At 41.5% G+C, this 15,368-nt stretch overlaps 1 protein-coding gene across 2 annotated transcripts in view; it reads right to left on the bottom strand.

The window, feature by feature from the left end:
• Positions 1-15,368, bottom strand: part of FBXL7 (F-box and leucine rich repeat protein 7) — a 415,530-nt gene that overhangs the window by 390,123 nt on the left and 10,039 nt on the right. The gene's annotated exons all lie outside the window — the stretch shown is intronic.

Below are 15,368 nucleotides of genomic sequence, written 5' to 3'. Positions count from 1 at the left end.
ATCTGAGAACACTTTAGAGAAACTCCTTTAAGGTAAAAGGAGATATTCTGTCTACATATACTTGGCCAGTTGGCAACAGATAACCACACTAGCTTTCATTTCTTATGAATCGAATTTAAACATCTTCACGGCAGAGTAACATCTGAAGGTAATTTTTGGAAACAGTTAAGTCACAGAGATAAATATTTTATACTTTCTCAAGCTGATAATAAGAAAAAATAGCCATCAGTGATATTTCATTTTCTTCCTCAATGGATTCTTTCAGCTATTGTAAATTAAATTTAGACACTGTGATACTAGAATATAATCACTAAAGGCAGGAAAGCATATAGACCTAAGTTTTATTATACCTTACATTACTGATGAATGCTCATTTTCCAAGAATCTCATCTCACTTTTGAGTTACTTTAAGCTCAAGGCAGTTTAAAGGCAAAAAAAAAAAAAAAAAAAAAAAAAAAAAAAAAAAACCCTGAAAATGAAAAAATGCAAAACTGTGTATTGTTTTCTATTCTAAGTGTACCCAGTCTGAAAGGGCAATCAGTACTGTAAAGGCCAATAAACCAACTGAAGGCCTGCGATGTGAATGGTAAGCAAGATTTAGCAGGACTCCACCCAACCTTGAGAGAATGGAGATTCTTTCTGAAGTAAACCCAGGAATGAGATTGAGAGCCCCGAGCATTGTCAGCCCTCCAGAAAGCTTACAATAGCTTCAAGTACTTTCTAGGAAGGCTACAATCCTTTCTTGGCACAGACAATCCTCACAGGCACCAGAAAGCAAGTGGTCCAGGACAGTCTAAGTGGAGTATACCCTTTTTTACACCCCTTAACTCTCTTAGTCTAGATTTGATTATGAGCTTTCCCATTCCCTATGACATGCTCATATTCTCTTCATTTGCTTATAATCTGATTTTATGCAGGAATGTTCCTCTTCTATTTGTGGATGCAGTGCTTTTTAAGCAGGCTTCCCTCTACTGGAACAGCAAGCTCTTGCCCTGTTCCTTGGAGCGCCCCAGGTCTGTTTTGAATCAAAAGGCTCTAATTGTTTTGAGATTCTGACATGAGATACTCATTGTTTTACACTGATTAAATGGCTTCTTGATCATTCCTCCCAGGACTGGATGTCAACCAAAACTTTAAGGGCAACCAAAAGATGCCTTTGGAATTCTTGTTCCCACAAACAGACATTCTGCTTTTCTCCCTAGACAAGGTGTGAGCGAATGGGCTAGTATAACACAGAAATCGCAGGAGAGATTTTACTAATAAGTAAATTGGGTGATCTATGTGGACTCTTCTTGGGTAACCCTTACCCAGGGTCTCTGCTCCATCCCACTAACCCAGCCTGCCATTCCCTACATGGAACTTACTCCCAAATGCCACCCCCATCACACATTCCGTCCCACCTGTCCTCTCTGCCAAGCCAAAGTCCCTTTGACTTTACACAGCAACTCCAAATCCAGGCTCCCCAGCAGGAGTCCCTCCTTCGCCCCACCCACCGCAGATGATCTCATTCATCTCCCCAGTTTCTTTCATCACTTCCACTTCATTGCCATCAAGCACACAGAACAGTACTTTACTTTTTGATGGGTGACTTCACGCTCAGAACTGATCACCGTGTTTGTGCAAGTGTGGGTGTCCTCTATGAAACCCCAAACCTAAGCATTCCGGCTTCTAAACAGCAGGAGGCATATATGTTCTAATGGTTTTCTTACATTTTAAATAACCTTGTGCAACGCTGTGCGGGGAGGACACTGTTTCCAGAGTTGAGTCAGGGAGCTGCTGACTGGCTAGAATCTTTAATGTGGGATCCAGATTGGCAAAACTCAAATTGTTCTAAAATCCCTTCTCATCACGTTCTGTGGACTCCTCTTATGTTGCATGTCATGAATTCTGTCCCCTGTGCCTTCTCTTACACAATAGATCCCTCAGCTACAGATGTATATGTATTTGGATATATGTAAGTATGTAAATACACAGACACACACAGACACACACACACACACAGACACACACACACACAGACACACACACACACACACACACACACACACACACACAGCAATGCAGAGAGGAAAAAGCATTCTTCTATCCGGGAAGCCAGATAACTGGGCTAAGGGACAAGTCAACAGCTTAACTCTGTCCGTGTGCACAGGTGACTGCACTTAACCAGCTTCAATGATCCCACTTGCAAAATGGAAAAATATGACTGGAACATTCTAGAGATGGTGGGATCGCATTCTAAAAGTACCATGATGAAAGGAAGGCAAATGGGGCTTCCCTGGTGGCGCAGTGGTTGAGAGTCTGCCTGCCATTGCAGGGAACACGTGTTCATGCCCCGGTCCGGGAAGATCCCACATGCCGCGGAGCGGCTGGGCCTGTGAGCCATGGCCGCTGAGCCTGCGCGTCCGGAGCCTGTGCTCTGCAACGGGAGAGGCCACAACAGTGAGAGGCCCGCGTACCGCAAAAAAAAAAAAAAAAAAAAAAAGAAGGCATTGCTATGGATTTTTTAAAACGAATCAGGTCAGACTCATTCATTAGTAACTATATGAAAAATAATTTAAAAGTTTGAAGACAGGTACCTTTTCAAGTGTTCCTTTTCCAAGAGAGACAGTTTCGCTACTTTTCTACATAAAGATGTACCGAAGTTGAGTCAATACAGAGACGAGCCACCACTTACAGTGGGCTTACAACGTGCCAGGAACTTTCAGTTCACTTAGGACTTTTTAACTCATTTAAAAATCTCACAATTGCCCTCTGAGCTAGGTACTGCTATTCTCATTTTAAAGACGGGGAAACTGAGGCACGGGGAGGTTATTTCTCTGGCTGACGGTCATATAGCTCATGAAGTGACAGAGCCAGGATCCAAACTATGAGATGATAAACATATATGCTATAGAAAGAGGCTTCTGCAGAGAGCTAAACAATATCAGAAATTTGAGAAAACACTCTCGAATTCTAAACCCAGTGGAACAGATGATACACGTAGCAGGCTCTGGGAAGAGGGGGTCCACCAAACATGTCACCGAGGCATCTTCCCTTTCCACAGGCCTAAGCCACTCCTGTCCCTTCCTCATGGGTTGGGACATACGTTACAACGTACAATTAGCTGCAGAAAGATTAAAGTAGGCAAGTTCAAGGCTACCTATATTATAACTTAATCTCCTATGATAAATGGATAAAGTAGAATCCAACACACCACCTGAGAAGAGATAAAATTCAACGTTTGGTTATAATAAGAAAAAGAGGAAATTTACTGACCTGCCAAAATTAATGAAAGTGCATGAGTTATTCTTCCAAGCCGTAACTGATAATAACACCAACGCTCCAAAGTACATTCTAGTAACTTCATAATCCTACCACGTCTGGGTTAAAAGACAGGAGGGTCACCGGCAGCAAGGAGGAGAGAAATCACATGCAGAGACATACAAATAATTTCCCATTTTCATTCTAAAATAGAAAAGGGAAAGTAAAATATAATTCCACTAATTTGAAAAGAATGTCTCCAGCCTCTCTACAAGAGGTTTATCAGTTCATTATAGACACGAGCCCTTCCATCTCCCACTAAGGAAGCACCATTTACTCACACTAATGGACCATAAAATCCATTCCTTCCAAGTGTACTTCACTGCCTTAGTCAAGCCTTTTGCTTAGAGTAGCAAGAGTGTGCATGTCTTCCAAATCCCCAAATCCACTGAGCACTGAAAGCACACGGGGAGTCACAGGCCTGTGGTTCTTAATGAGAATCCAGACGGAGCCACTCCACACACCAGGTTACGTACTGGATGGTGGAACAAAACCAGCTGGGTAAAACCTTCTGGTTTAGTTTACTGGAATTCTATGCCCATATTTGCTTAAATGACAACATAGTAAACGCTGAGAGCCATGCACCGTCTAAATTAAATCCACATATCATCTCTCCCAACACCCAAATTAACGATGGCAAATGAACCGTCACCTTAAACGTCATCTCTTTGCGTTGAGCATTAGCTTGTAGGGTAAAAACTGCTGATTCTGTCTCAAAATCCATTCTCTCTTCCACAGCAATAATTTAAAGGCCACAGTTCCGAGCCTCACGGGCAGCAAGGTGTCAATGTGCAGCTCTGTCTGGGTCAACAGGATGCGAACAAAAGTGATGCTACAATGTCTGGTTCCTTTTCTACCTATAAGAAAGCCACTTGCCCTGGAGTTCATTTTGATCTTCCCGTAAATTGGGACACACAGGTGCAGACAATGTCATGAGACTGATGGGTCAAAAAGATGGAAGGAACCGTATCCCGGTACGACTTACCATGTGCCATCTTGACTGCTCACGTCTTGAATATTACATAATTTTTAAAAATTCTTTCATTTACTGTATTTTTGTAGTCTCTTATTACAACAGCTTAGTTTTACCCTAACTAATAAACCCAGTGAAATCGATCCGTGAGTCCCACTTACCCTAACTGAAATCCTCTGTAACAGCACAGTCCCATAAGACTTTCTCAATGAATTGTTCTGTATCTGCACGGCCCAATATGGTAGCCGCCTGGGGAGGCCAGGCCCTTGTGATGTGGCTAGTGTGCCTCAAGAACTGACTCTATGATTTTATTTAATTGTAGTTAATTAAAAATTTAAAAGCCACACGAGGCCAGTGGCCAGTTACTACTTTATTGGACAATGTAGTATCTGGAACGTGTAAAGTTGTGAAGGCACAACAATTAGGAAGACCCATGATCATCATAGAAAGATCCATATTTTAAAGCTTAGAGCTTTTGCTAGAATGTTACAGAGAACAGAAGGCCTCAAACCACAATTTTCTCAAAGTAGAAGTAGACGCTGGGCTGCGACTAAAGTATGCAGTGTGTAGGGTTGTCATTTTAAAGCTGACACTGGCTTCTATTTCAACATGAAGAACACTTGGGACTCTTGTACACTACCATCAATACATTTATCTTCCATAAAACTAAACTCAGCAGAAGATTTTTTTGTGGGAGAGACACATGCAAAGCAGTCAGCAACAAGCAAGCTGACCAATAAGTTACTATCTTTATTCCATTACACTGAGACCTGGGATGGTGCAACTTAATTGAGAGATTAAGATTTGGAACGTCTTCTGATTCATTTGGGTACTCATTTTGTAAAACTCCACTTTGGAGAGGTCAAGTTTGCATTTATATTGTCAAACGCTACAAAACTCCCAGAAAATACCTGTGTTAGAAAGGAGACAAATGCCATGGGAAACGTCCATCTGAAACTTGTAGCTGAGGCTCTGAATACAATTATGAGAAACAAATAAACCAAACTGGGCACATTGCCCAGAGACAACAGTCAAATATAAACTTTGGAGAGAGACAGAAATGAAGCGAGGATGCTGAGACAAGAAGGGGGTGGCAGGGGGGATAAGGGCAAGAGAGAAAAGGGGGAACCACGGGTGAGGGAGATGGGGGGGCGGGGAGGGAGGGGGAGGAAAGATAAGTCACCTACAGCAGGACAGATAATCAACTAGCTATGAAGGGGCAAAGAGAAGTGACTGGCCCAAAGTCTTAAAGGTATTCACAAGAGCCCTCATTTAAACCACTTTTGAGGAGGATTTACATAGACACGTATAAAATGGACATGGTTTTTGCCCCCGAGTCAGTTTAGTAGTAACCTGAAAGGGACACTCCAGCCTCCATTGTTGGATGAACTTGACCAGGAATGAAAACAGTATTTCTAACTACTGTGAAAAGCTGAATCTGAACCTTCACTCAGTAGGAAGAAATTTATAACTGTTTAAAGATTTAACCTATCCAAATACAAAGCAATAACAAACAGAGAAAGATACACGCAGCTCCATCACCCCTGAGCCTGCAAGCACGTGCAGAGAGAGGACGCTCATTCTTACACCGGAATTTGGGTGTTTCTTTACCCTGCTTTTTCTAATAAGTTAGGAGAATCGCACCCAGTTGTCCTTAGGACTTGGAACTACAAAACTTCAGTGCTGCAATAGTTTTAAATCAAATGATATTACCCAAAGTGGAGTAGACTCTGTGTGCTCAGAATAAACAGCTAAAATTTTTATTTCCCGAAGTGGAAGTGTCTAAAACTCTAGTTTATAAACATTGCCCAGACATACAATGTATTGTAGAACAATGGACTAAGGGCTGCACCAGGACATGTAGCTTCCCATTCCAAGTCAGTTAAATAATAATAATGATAATAATAGCAACCTATTTAATTGACTCTAAGTACCTTTTCCCCATTCCTCCCACCACCCATTTAACACCTTCATCTTACAACCAATATTTTCTTCAATCACTTTGGCAAATCATACTGTAATTTCGTGAAAGCTTCCAGTCATATGTTCTGAGTTCGAGAAAGCAGCAGCCTCAAATCATCTTAGATTTGATGAAATGCAGATTAGGATAAATCAGAAAGTAGCATTTGTTACATGCCAAGTACTATCACTTTATATCTACCAATTCAATCCACTCTCTGACAACTCTTGGGAGAGAAGAACTGCTACTAACTCCATTTTCCAGATGCAGAAATTGAGGCACAGAGAGGTTAAGTAACTCGCACAAGATCACACGACTAGGAATTGGCTGAGCCAACTGACACCCAGGAAGTCTGGCACCCAGGTCTGTGCTCTTAGCCACCACGCTCACTGTTGTGCCTCATACAGGACTTCGCCTGTCTTTTCAAGCATTTGGTACCCAAGCTTCTTGTTAATCTCCAAAGGAGTGCACTGGACTAATCATCTCTAGGGTCTAATCCATCTTTAAAACTCAGGGTGCCCTGACATGAAAGAGAGTACATCACTTCCCTTTGTGGGGCTGATACCATATTATTAAAGAAACAAACGTTACTTTATAATTGATTTCTTAAATTCCTTACAGAAGGATACTGGTTTGCTCTTCACTGACAGAAAACAGAAAATGAAAAAAAGCTTACAGGACAAAACTGAGGCATTTTTGTTCTTGGTTAAATATCAGTAATTTTAAATAAAGCAAATATTACCCTTTAGGAAACCCGACCACTACTTTTGTGCCATCTTCTGTCTAATTCAGCCTTTTCGATTTCTGTAGGATTGGACATTGGTGGACAAACTAAATCATAGCAAATAAATGTGCAAGAATCTGGCATGTAGCATATCATTCAATCTTGTGACTTTTAAAATAGAAACAATAAAGTGCACATATATATACACACCACACACGCATGCGCGCATGCACACACACACACACACACACACACACACACCCCAACAAATTTGTGTGTGTGAATGGTATTTCACATTGATTGAGGACTCTTGAAACAATGGGATTTTTCCCCCAGTTTTAGAACCATGAAAATGTCCATCACTGTATGAAATAGCATAGAAAACTGCAAATCAGAGTGTTACTCCCTGAACTTATTTACAAAACAGAAATAGACTCCCAGACATAGAAAACAAACTTACAGTTACCAAAGGAGACAGCAGGGGTGGGGGAGATAAATTAGCAGTTTGGGATTAACATACACCACTATATACAAGATAGGCAAACAACAATGACCTACTGTATAGCACAGGGAACTATATTCAATGTCCTGTAATAACCTATAATGGAAAAGAACCTGAATCACTTTGCTGTACACCTGAAACTAACACAACATTGTAAATTAACCATACTTGCATTAAAAAAAAGAATATTACCCGCTATTAATACCAGGTCTATCTTCAAATCACACAAACACTGGATCGCTCTACTTCACAGCAATATCCAGCTTTGCCATAATAAAAAAATAGCTCAACTCTTTTTCAAATCCTTCATGCAGTTAGAACTCAAAAATGAAAACTTTACCAAAAAATAAACCACATGCTAGCTTCCCTCCATCAAGTGCTGATCTAAAGGGATCGTCCAAAAGAGGGATAAATAGAGCATAGCTTATGCTGCTCCTGTGACAACTTCTTCCAGCTTTAGACAGGAATTTCCTGTTTTAAAAAATGAATTCCAAAAGCAATTTTTTTTTCAATTTTCTAAGTTTCTGGAAGAATTTATTCAAAGCCAATCCACCAGTTTACTGGGCCAAATGAGAAGTTACAAATAGTGTGAAGTAGCTGCTTGAGGGAGACACCAACTTAGCTCCCTTAAAAATGAGCTCCTGGGCTTCCCTGGTGGCGCAGTGGTTGGGAGTCCGCCTGCCGATGCAGGGGACGCGGGTTCGTGCCCCGGTCCGGGATGATCCCACATGCTGCGGAGTGGCTGGGCCCGTGAGCCATGGCCGCTGAGCCTGCGCGTCCGGAGCCTGTGCTCCGCAATGGGAGAGGCCACAACAGTGAGAGGCCCGCGTACTGCAAAAAAAAAAAAAAAAAAAAATGAGGTCCTAACGGGGTCGCCTGTCTTGCAAGTAGTGGGATCCAGATTCTAACTCGGGCTGTTTGCCTCCAAAGCCGCTTAACCAGTAACCCCCTACTGTATGCGCCGACTTCCTCACCAGACCCCGAGTCTGCAGAGAACAAGCGAATGTTTTATTCACCGCTATATCTCATGGGCAGGCCATGCCCGGGCCTGACAGATGGAGATTAATAAATATCTGCTGGCTAAATGAATTAATAAAGGAACTGAACAATTTAGATGAGCAAATGCCCAAGTGTATCAGTCCCTGAAAAATTCCTTCAGATCCTGGGTGGTGATGACGAGAGGAGAGATCAAAGACCAAATTAACTGTCCTGGCCTCCAGAACCAATTCGGGGAAACTCAGGTCAATCAGAACATAAGGTCTGTGAGCTAATGTGGCCCCCAAGCACCCAAACAGAAGGCGGAGTCTTTCTAGAACCTTCCATCTCATTCATCCCCTTCGGCCAATGAGTCCCCAAGTCCTTCTACCTTCTTTCCACTGCTGAAACCCACACCTTCTTCCTCAGTCATTATGTCCCCGCTATAATTCAAGCTTTCACCTCCCCTCACTGAGCCGTTCTTCCTCCCCCCTACGTATACTACTGTTGGGATCTGGATGGGGCTCCAGGAATAGCACCCTTCTCTCCGAGTCAGATTCAAAACAAACTGAGGAAATCAGAAAAGAGGAGTGGCAGCGAGAGGAAAATGTCTCCTTTATTTCCAGGAACTCTATTAGTTCAGAGGTTGTATATAGTTTTAGGTCTACAGCCAAGTGGCTAATACTGAATCCAAGTGTTGGCAAGCATGAGACCAAAGCCGGTCTACTTCTGGGCAGAAGAGCTTCCCCCAAGAGGAAAACAGAATGGAGCTCAGATGTCGACTTTATTCCTTCCAAATTTACCAACCAGGTAAATACTCCAGGCCAGAAATTATATTAATGGCACTCCCTTCACAAGGAGTAGAGAAGAGGAATCTATGTGCCCGGCCAGCGATCTCTCTAAATCTGTCCCAGGCCGGCTGCCTTTGCTAAGCACTGATGCGCCCTCCTGCCATTCACAGGGCTTCACGCTGCCTTCACAGCCACGTGCACCGGTCTACTGCTCCAGGTATGGGGCTGAACTCAGATCATCCTCTCCTCCCCTCGTAGTTGACCCACTGGTTCCCGCCTCCTTGCCTGACCTTCTCTCATTCCCTCCTTAACAGCCTTGCCTGGCAAGCCCTGACTCATTTTTCCAGACCCAGTTCAAGGTCATCTCAGATAAGAAGTCCTTTTGAATATCCCCAGCTAAAGCTCACCACAGCCAGGTCTGTCCCCCATCGCATGCTTTAGTTTCGCCATCCATGGCTCTTTCAGTACTTTATTCCATCTACTAGACTGCAGGCCCCTAAATCAAGAACAATTTCTTATATTTTTTACCCCTCAAGACCGAGCACAGATTCTGGTACATGGATACCTACAAAGGTTTACTGGATTAGAGATGCAAGTAGCTAAATGCAAAGTAGGACATAAAAATTCCATACAAATAAAATGCCACAGTGGATCAGAGGGAAGAAAAAGCCAATCCAGCTGAGAGCACCTGACATAGTCCCTCAGAGTAAGGGGTTAATAAGCATTATGAACAAAGATATATCTAAGGGAAATCAAAGAAAATTTTATTTTAAGAAGTTATATTGAATTGGGCCTGAACTGAGCAGGACTTGATTGGTAATCAAATAGAAAGAACAGTCCAAGAAAAACAAAACCCATGACAAAAGACACAAATCTGGGAAAATAAAAGACATATTTGGGGAACACTGAGGTTCCTAGTTTAGCCGGGGTACGGAGTACATATAGAAGAGCATCCTGAGAGAAAGCCAGAGAGGGAATCTGTCTAAGCACACATAGGGCCTTGAGTACCAAATAAAATAAATTTCTACTTAATTTACAGACGACAGGAGTCGAAGAATATTTTCTAAGAGAGTAGCTGCTTAATTATGCCAAGGAAACTATATAAAATCTGGATCCTTGTAGTAGTGATAATAACAAACTCATAATTTGTTTTTCCATTCCTTCCAAATTTCTCAGGACCACAGTGACTCTGAGCTTCCAGTCATTTGATAATCTCAACGAAACATTATTTGAGCATAATAAAAGGATTAATAAACTATTTAGGATGATCAACAGACTAAATATTAATTCGTCATCATTTTTCATTTTGCTTATGATCCTTTCAACCCACCCCTGCATGTTTCATCCACCTAATGAATCCGTACTTGCCACTGGCCTATCATGTAATAAGCCTTGCCAATTTCCCAATTCTCTTAATAGCCAGTATCACAAAACGCTGATTTCAGGCAGTAATAACTATGACCATCTGTTTCTACTTCGCCATTTCTTCTTCACTATTCAATTACCAACTGTGGTGAGCTTCAGAGATCACTCTTCAAAAACAGAACCACGGAGAAATTATTGAGATGTCTGACTTCAGTGCCAGAGTCGAACAAACGGATCAGACCGATAACTGGTCTCTAGACCCATCTGCAGTCAATTCTGAGTTACAGCAGCAAAACAACGCTGAACAAATTCCAATACGGCTCTTCAAAAACAGCACCTGGAACTATAAGCCTGTTTTTGCTCTTTTGCCAACTAGCTATGTACTTTTGGTCAAGTTACTTTAGTGCATGGGGCTTTATTTCCTAAATCTATACAATGAAAGGATTAGACTAGGTCCCCAAGCAAAAATCCATTCATGTCTCTTAACTGTCAGATGAAGGCTCCCTTTTAAGAACAGCCAGGATTCCCAGAAAGATGATTTTCCCAGCAGTGGCATCCTGCCCTTGACCACTGCCAGAATAGCATCGTATTCAGCTTCTCCGTTGTCTTATACTGGTTTCCCCAGTAAATAGTCTCTGATATGATTTGAAGTACAGGTGCTTTGTTGGGAAGTACCCTTGGCATCACACTTAGGAAAGGCAAGGGAGAAGGCAGGCAGAGACAGAATTTGGTCTGTGATGCAGATGCAATATAGGACTCAGCCAACTGGAGTTCCAGACCAAAGATGGCTCTTCAGAGTGGTCCCAAATTGTACCCCCGCCTCAAAAAGTCATTCGATGGGGGCTGCTCCCTTGCCCTGAGTGACAGTAATTTCCGGAGAAGCCCTGAGCCATGCTGGGGGTATGAGACAGTCAGTCCCGGAGGGGCTAACTGCACAGAGAAGGAAAACAGCCACTACATTCACCTCAAATCTTCTGAAAGTAAGAAAAAAGGGCATGAAGCATGGTGAGTAAGAAAGAAATGGATTTAAAAGAAACACCTGGACTCTGTATGACCTTCACCAAACTCTTTGATTTCTTTGTGCCTCAGTCTCTTTCACTGTCAGCTGATCTGTGGTCAATTTCACCATGAACACATCCAAGATTCTATTACATGTTTCATTCTTGGTCTACCCTCAAAGCCCTTTTATCACCTACCTCAAGGCTTACAAAGATTGTGAAGGTAAAAACCCCACACATATCCAACCTCTCCAGAAGCATTTTGAAATTCAACTCCATTAACTGTGAAGAGTCGACGAACAGCAGCAAATTCAAATCTACACACCACGGTGGACACACAGCAAACCCACGATTAAATTAGATTTGCAGGCAGCAGCTTGGAGATTTTGACGTTAGACTGAATGCATTACTCAGTTAGTTGTAACTTTATTACCCATGCTCCCCCTTGTGAGGCAATTTTCCTTATTGGAAGTAAAGCAACCCCAACCAAAGCATTTAAAAATGATCCTTTTCCTGTTTTTATTAGCCTGTATCAAAGAAAAGACTATTTGAAGCACAACCAAGGGGAGGGAATTGGCTTTTTATTGCTCAGTTCATGTTGTGGCTTCAGGAATGGAAAAAGACTCCCCAAGGAAACACTGTCTCTCAAAACAAGCTCACAGGGTGATCAACAAGAGAGGTCTTTGGGAGAGATGGAAAATAGAGAAAACTATTAAAATATAATTAAGTAGGCAAAGTGGATGCAAGATGAGATGTGAAAAGTAAGCTGTTCAGGACAGAAATGTCATGTCTTGAAATTTATTTTCATAGTAGTCTCCGCAATATACACTGTCCAAACGGGGCTACATAAATCTTTCCAACCAACGGAGCAACTGTTGATCTTTAAAATCAAAAACCAAAAGACAAAAAAAAAACCAAAAAAACAAAAGACAAAAATGAGGGTATGAATGCTGCCTGTGAATCTGAATTTACGCTCTGGTACTTCAGAACAAACGTCAACCAGGCTCAGTGCCGTGCAGAGTACAGTTCTCACCAACAGAGATTATAGCCACTCCTCTGAGCTGAACACATTGTCAGGGAAACCAACAAACTACAACGTACAGTTCCAAGCGGATATCATGTCACAGAACCATTTCAAGTCTGTTCATAAACTACAGACACCTCTATCCCAAGTTCCATCTCAGAAAGCTCGTGTGTTGGACTATTTGATTCTTCTGTAGTTTGATTCTTACGGTGACCCTTTGTCTAAAGCTGCTCCTCTAACAGAAAACATACTATTAAAAAAAAAACGGGGCTTCCCTGGTGGCGCAGTGGTTGGGAGTCCGCCTGCCGATGCAGGGGACATGGGTTCGTGCCCCGATCCGGGAAGATTCCACATGCCGCGGAGCGGCTGGGCCCGTGAGCCATGGCCGCTGGGCCTGCGCGTCCGGAGCCTGTGCTCCGCGGCGGGAGAGGCCACAGCAGGGAGAGGCCCGCGTACCATAAAAAAAAAAAAAAAAAAAAGGCACTTTAATTTTAATTGTATTTTTTAATTCCTTATAGGTTACATATTTCTCTTCATTTACAGAAAAAAACAGATGTGAGAAAAAAAACAGATGTGAGCAATAATGGATTTTGCTGAATTTATAGAAAAGGGTTATTTAAATAATCTCGTGTATGTATACACATATACACACACTACAGCTCAATAATGTTTTTCTTTTTTTCCGAAATTGATTATTTCACTTCTGATTTTAGTAAGGAGGGAAGCCAGGAACAAAAGACCTACTAGAAACCATTCCAATCATACCAGACACATCTAATAACTTTTATATTTTGCATAATAAAAAGGAGAAAAATAAAGATGCAGAGCCCCCAGCATGAAGTAGATGACTATATAAATTTAAAAGGATTCATAATGCTATAACCCTTTAATCCAGAGAAGAGAACAGAGCCAAAGGAGTAATTTATTAGAGATCAATTTTTAAATGCCTTCTAGATTGATTTACTTAAATTGTCACGTAAGCTCAATTTCCAAAGCAGCTGAAACAAATATTACCAAACAATACAATCTGCAATAAAAAATAGACAGCAGCATTCTACTCAATACCCATTGAAAATAGTTAAGTCCACAATACTGTGGAAGTTGAAATGTCTTCTGCAATTGTTTTCAGCAATGCTGAAAAATACATATTTCATTTTCCTCATTGAAAAGAATTAAGTCCACAATACTGTAAATCAGTGAAGTTGAAACGTCTTCTGCAATTGTTTTCAGCAATGCTGAAAACTACATATTTCATTTTTCCTTAAGTACACAAGCTATTTTCATCCATAAGATAGATCCACATTGCTCAAAAAAAGTCCAAGTTAGAATATCCTCAGAAGAAAACATGCCCAGAAAAACTTTCTTTTAAGAGTAAAATGTTCAAGTCTAAGAAAAGTTCACTGAAAATATGATAGGGTTTTCATAGGCTTTTTAGATCCAATAAAGATCATGGCTACAGATTCATCCTCACGTATTTGTTTAACAAAAATATATTAAGGACCTAACACGTGAACAGGGTTAGGGTCATGTCGGGTAAGCATGTGGTAGAATGAGCAATAAATAAATACAAAGGAACAAGAAACAGAAAAAAACAAAAAAGCAGACAGTAAACCAGAGGACAATGAATGGAAAGCAAAGCAGTTAAAGGCTAAATGACAGTGTGGATTTCTATCACAACAACATCAGAACCTCAGTGACCTCTGATAGCAGCTCATCCTAAAGGGCTTGTCCAGGACCTAAACACTTCCAAAGACCTCTGAACAATGAGGTTCTTCAACAGCAAAGGAAACCAGAAGACTGAAAACAATGACTCCAGTGATGCTGATTGGCCCCAATTTTAGAGTTGATTCTCTGATGCTCCCAAAAGTAAAGCAACGTTCTCTACGCATCTAGAGCAGAAGCTTTCAGAAGGAAAACACCCCTCACAGCCCCAGCTGAGTTTTATCAGCTAGCAAGTGACACCCTAACAAACAAGGCCATCTTGTCCTGAATATTTATCTAACAATTCACTCTGCATTCTCATTATCATAATCTTACCACTGCAAGGCTGCTCCCCTGAGCAGTGGCACAGCTCTGTGGCCTGAGACGACCAAGGGGGAGCAGGCTTCTCTGCTTCTATCAATACTAGAGCTCCAAAAGCAATTAAAGGACAGGATGGATGCTTGCAGACCCCTACTTTCATCCTTGGGTGCAAGCAATTTAAAATATTGTCACAGATGCCTGGTGATAATACCCTAGCATGATTATATTATTTTATCTTGTAGCATTTTAAGGGAAGCCATATTATGATAGAAAGTGTACTAAATTTAGAATCGGAATGACCCCATCTATTCTCAACTGTAAAATCAAGGCAAATCATTTAACCTGCCAAGGCCTCAGTTTCCTCATCTACAAACTGGGGATCATGGCAGACACCCCTCCCACAGTCCCTGTGATGATAAATGAGATTAATTTCTGAAATGCTTTATAGTTTCCAAAGCAATTTCCTAGACATACGCATGGAGAAGTCTCCCAGGGGCTAGCAAAGATAAAGGCAAGTACAAATACATATTGGAATAATTCCCCACATTAATAGCTGTTTCAAATCCATACTTTTGAAACCAGAGGAAAATACAAGATATAACTTATAAACTACTTAGGAAGGAAAATGTGAACACCTCTTTCAGTCCTCCGTTAGCTTTTGTTTGTGAGCAGGTGGCCGTCCCAGGTCAAAAGCTATCCCGGCACCAAGATAATTTGCTAACACTCTGGGGCGA

The sequence above is a fragment of the Lagenorhynchus albirostris genome, chromosome 3 (genome assembly GCF_949774975.1).
Source record: "Lagenorhynchus albirostris chromosome 3, mLagAlb1.1, whole genome shotgun sequence".
Taxonomy (NCBI): Eukaryota; Metazoa; Chordata; class Mammalia; order Artiodactyla; family Delphinidae; genus Lagenorhynchus; species Lagenorhynchus albirostris.
This window is presented reverse-complemented; position numbering and strand designations above follow the sequence as displayed.